Source organism: Mastomys coucha, unplaced genomic scaffold (assembly GCF_008632895.1).
Source record: "Mastomys coucha isolate ucsf_1 unplaced genomic scaffold, UCSF_Mcou_1 pScaffold8, whole genome shotgun sequence".
Classification (NCBI taxonomy): Eukaryota; Metazoa; Chordata; class Mammalia; order Rodentia; family Muridae; genus Mastomys; species Mastomys coucha.
The window spans coordinates 39,773,087-39,778,419 of NW_022196914.1; the positions used below are offsets into that span (position 1 = coordinate 39,773,087).

Genomic DNA, 5,333 nt, shown 5'->3' on the forward strand with positions numbered 1-5,333 from the left:
TCCTTGACTATACATTCTGGTTGTTTAGAGTTGGCCTTTGGTGTTGAGCATTTGATACATATATAGTTGATTATTTAAGGAGTATGTGTTTATAGCTATTTTTAAATTAACTCACCATTTACTGGTCTATTATCATAGAAGATTAGATTAATTTACTTAACACCACAAGAGCATTCTCACCCGAAAACACCTTTGTTTCCAGAGCTGTGAACCTGAGCCATGGTGGCTTATTAATGCATGAATGAAATAATTAATTAATTTTAATATTACTCAATGGCTCAACTTACTTTCTTGTTAGGCTATATGTGTTTACATTATCCAGACTTTAAAAAAATGTATATAATGCTATATTTCAAACTTAAAAATAGATAAGGCCAGAGAGATAGTTTGGTGTAAAATTGCTTACAGTGTGATTCTGATAGCATGAACTGGTCCCCAGAAGCTCTGGGGGGAGGATTGAACCAACTCTCAAAACTGTCATCTTACCTCCTCATGCATATCTCAGCATATGCACATCTATACACACAGTAGCATGTACACAGACATATATACACACACATAAACACACACACAGATACATACACAGACACATATACATACACACACAGACACATACACAGACACCTATATATCTCAGCATATGCACATCTATACACACAGTAGCATGTACACAGGCATACACACACACATAAACACACACACAGATACTTACATACACAGACACATATACATACACACACAGGCACATACACAGACACCTATATATACACATGAGAGCATGTACACAGACATACATACAGACACTCACAGACATAGACACACACACACACAGACACATACATACACACATACAATCAGTCTAGTCTATGTGTTCAATACCAGCCTTGGGAGCATTCTGCAATCCTGTACCAACAATAACTACAAGAAAGTTCAGTCTGTAATCTTATGGAGGGTGGGGTCATACAATCACACTGATGGTGAACACCATTGACTAAACCCTTGCAGAGACAACAAAACTCATGCAATGTCTGATAACAGAAATCTATGCTTTGCTCAAACCCTTTCCAGATACTAAGATCAATCATTAGCCCTGTGGTTTTAGAGAACAATTTGAAGACTTAGAAACTATGAAAACTCTTGTGTATCACCTACCCCACATACACAGAAATATATACATACACAGACATACACACAGAGACACATACGTACACACAGACACAGACACAGACATACACACACAGAGAGACACACACAAAGTGACAGACATATACAAAAGCTGTCATTCTCTTATCTGAAAAGTGAAAGTTGAAATTTCTTCAGGACCAACAGAGAAAACACATTGAACAGATGGAACACTAGCCAAGCTAAGAAGGCAGCAGTTAATCTTGTGCTGGGGGAATGAGAGGCGTCTAACTTCACAAATTCAGGTCTATTTTTATGTTGTCCATTTTTTAAACTAATGTGAGAAATTGCAGAGTAATCTAGAGGCATAAAGTTAAATTTCAAATTAAGTATTTTTATAGTCAGTAGTATAGCTCAAAGTTATGGCTACTTAGTAAATGGATTAATATATGCTTACTATGTGCTAGGTATTTTGAGGGGCAATGATTAGCCAAAATGTACTTTTGGAATACTCAAAGAGGTGATGTGTAGTTAATTATAAACTATGATAAATGCCAGTTCCAGAACTTTGGCTCTATTTCTCATGTCCTATAATATCTGTTGTACTTACTCTTATGGATGCCAGCTTCTCTCCATTTATTATCATTTAATATTAATCAGTACTTTGGGACTCCATGGGAAGGTGCTTTATAAACTGTGTTTCAGTTTAAGGGTTAATACTATTGGATACATAATATATCATGAAGTTATGCGAAGTTCCCGGTGATATTGCTAATTGGAGTAAGGACTGAATTAATACCTAGGACTGTGAGTCTGTAGATGTTTTGGTCTTACCAGCTCTACTATCCCACCTCTCTGTTCAGAGGACAAAACCTAGGCTCCAATATGCTACTATTTCTCATTGATTGCCACTCTGTCATATGCATTTAAATCTATCCAGCATGAACAAAGAATCAGCCAACTGAACCAGATTTCCCTACCCAGGGTCATCCTTTTAGCGCTCTCTCTCATCACACATCTGGGCTGTTGAATGTTGCTATTGAAAATCACAAAACTATTCTGACTTGATCTGTACAGAGTCATACTTTCTAATTTTACTTCTGCTCACAATTCTTTTGCTGACTCTCCATCACATCTCCTACTGCAGCTTTTCCTCCCCACCCTCCATCTCAGCAAAGCCTTTACTTCATATTTGACTGAAGATGAACATTTTTAAGTGAGTACTATTGAAAGTCCTCTTTCTGGACAAGGAACTCTTGTTCCTGTATATTGTCCAGGAATGAACAGCATGAGAGTATCACTCTGCCCCACCTCACTCCTTACCCTTACATTTGAGGATGAGTGATTCTGCCCATTTGGTCCCAGTGGAACCTGATCTATGTATTTGCATCCTCTCCTGGGCGTGTTGGATACTGCACTTCACTGTCTCTATGCATTAGCTTCTTTTATGTGCTTAAGACTTGCTTGTTCTCATGTTAATTGCCTTTTGTCTTCCATGGGACCATTTCTGAGGGTAAGTATATAATATGCTATATGTAATATGTTAGGTCATCACTTATTATAGGCAGTGTTAGCTCTGCAGCACCTACTGGTGTAGGCTCTGAAGAGCATGTAAGGTTGTCTAGCAACACTATGGCCTTCAAAGCCACTGTACACTGGTTGACAAATTAAGACTGGTTAAAAGCAGTTGCTAATACATGTTTGAAAATAATATAATTAAAGAGAAATGTAAACAGCATGTTCATAGAGTTTTAGAGAAGTTGGAATTCCAAAGCCTAGGATCACTTTTGATGGAATAATCAAGAAAACAGTATAAATTCTCTACAGTCAAAACATTATGAACTTCTTAATCTTATGCACTAGCACTTGTCCATGAGTACAGGAGATAATGCCTTCATGTTTCAATTGACCTTTAAAATATGCTGCCATGTGGTGTGTTCATGTCCTGTTTATAGATATAGGTTATCAGAGAAGTTGACGTTCTTAGAGTGTTGAGTGCTTGTTCAAAGTCACATAGTCAAAAGTCACAGTTATAGGAAAGGAAGGGTTGCTTGTCTGTTTTATGTCCACATTCTTTCCTTTACACGTTTCTACCATTAAAATTAGATTTTTTTTTAGATTCACTAAATTTGTTTTAAAAATCATAAAATGTTTCTTACAAAAGAGCATTACATTCTGCACACTGCTCTGAATGGGGGAATTTTTTTTTAAACCACTAACACTGAACAACAAATCAAAGTCACTCACTCTGCTGCTGTTTCAAAATTTCAACGTTAATTTTTGCATGCCCTCCCCCCAACTCTGTTTGTAAGGAACTAAAACAGTACATCTGGTGAACAGCAAAGATTTCACTACACCTCAAATGCACAACACCTATGAAGCAGAGGAATGTTGGCTTTTTAAACAGAAGCAGATAAAAACAAAAGATGCAGGACTCCTTCAGTTCTTCACTAGTCTTAGAAAAACTTTCCAGAATACTTGCTTCACACGATAAAAAAGAAAAAGTATCTTGCATTAGAATCCTTCAACATCTGCATACTGCTTCACACTGTTCTGCAGTGAATACTGTGCATTCTGTATCTGGTCCTGTGTTCCTGTAATGGTAATGATCTGATCTTCAGATCCTTCTAAAGGTTCATCAATTTTGATTGATGCTCCAGATTCATGATGAATTTGTTTAATCCACTGACCTCCTTTGCCAGTAATAGATCCAGTCAAATCTTTGGGAATAGTTACTTGTGTAGTGATAATAGGTTCGCCAAGATCACCGTATGAGCCACGACCCCCTGCATAAGAATAATCATACCCAACCACCCTGTGGTTCATAAGCCATTTGCCACTCTGATGGGCTCCATGTGTCAATTGCAGAGTCCCAAGTTTCATCAGCACTGAACCCAACCATGCCATCATAGTGATCTCCAGGCCTTCCTCTTCTGTCATAAGCCATTAGATCTCCTGCTCTGGGTGGTGGTGGAGGAGGAAGAGAAAGATTCGGGGCTCTGCTGCCACCCCTGCCACCTCGACCAGGAGGAGGTGGAGGAGGTCCTCGACGGGGGCTCATATCATCATAATCTCTTCTGGAAGGAGGCATGGGACGCTCACCCTGACCAGGAGGCATTCTGTCAAAACCACCTCTTCCCCTCATGGGGAATCCCACAGGCCGTCCTCGGCAGTCATCAAACATCATTGTAAAACCACCATAATCATAGATTTCATCATAAAAGTTGGGATCATAAGGTTGTGTACATCCTTTGATGGGAGACTCAGATATAAGATCAAGGATGATCTTGATGCATTCTACAACTCTATCAGGTTTTCCTCCAATAAGAACAACCCTGTCAGTAGAATGAGGGCAGCACTCTTGGAAAAGCTTGATTGTTGTCTGAGTGTTTTCCCGAAGTTCTTTGATTTTAGCACCTTTAACACCAATAATTCCTCCTGCCAGACTCTGATGAATCAACAGTCTCAACTTGCAGTCAAAGTCACTTCCTTTATAATGTTGGTAATTTAAGCATTCCACGGCATCAGATTCGAGCCGGAGCTGGCTGGTTGCAGTGGGTAATGGCAACTACAGGCCCTCTTCCAAGGTAGGGATGATTTTCTTCAGAATTTCTCAATATCAGCACTGATACTCAATATGCACTCGGGACCACTGCTGTCTGGGACTGAAACACTGGCATTGTAGTCTGTACGGAGAGCCTTAATATTCTTGCCTCCTTTCCCAACCACTGCCCCAGCATTCTTGCTCTTAAGTAAAATACGCAATTCAACCATCTCATCAGTATTTCTAGATCTTTTAAAGGCTCTTCCATATCTTCTGCAGGGCGTTTACCAAATTCACCATTGGTTTCGGTGTTGGGGAAGGTTTCTTCTGGCTGTTCGGTCTCCATTTTCTTGAATTAAATGGATCCACCAATAGGCCGCTATCAAGTGGGACACAAGCACAACGGCGATGTCCATGCAGCGGAGAAGCCAAGGATAAATGGTGTCTGCAGCGCTGTTGCCTGTAGCTAAAATTAGATTTTTAACTAGTTGGTGTAAGATAAAAATTCTGGGTGCGATTAACGTTAATACTTGACTACCCTATTTACCTCTCTACTTTGTTTTTTTTTTTTTTTTTTTTTTTTTTTTTTTTCACTTGTAAAGAGGAGATAAAATTCCCACTGATTTGAGTAACTTTGGAGAAGTTAATTTGGAGTAGTGGATCTGAC

The 5,333-nt window shown here is 39.1% G+C and overlaps 1 pseudogene across 1 annotated transcript; it reads right to left on the bottom strand.

Moving 5' to 3' along the window:
- Window positions 1–3,407: 3,407 nt before the first annotated feature.
- On the bottom strand, window positions 3,408–5,055 carry LOC116083363 (annotated as a pseudogene). The gene is made up of 2 exons (XR_004115688.1): window positions 3,662–5,055; window positions 3,408–3,600 (listed from the first exon to the last, which is right to left on the bottom strand). The product of XR_004115688.1 is annotated as a heterogeneous nuclear ribonucleoprotein K-like (transcript).
- Between the last annotated feature and the right edge of the window lie 278 nt (window positions 5,056–5,333).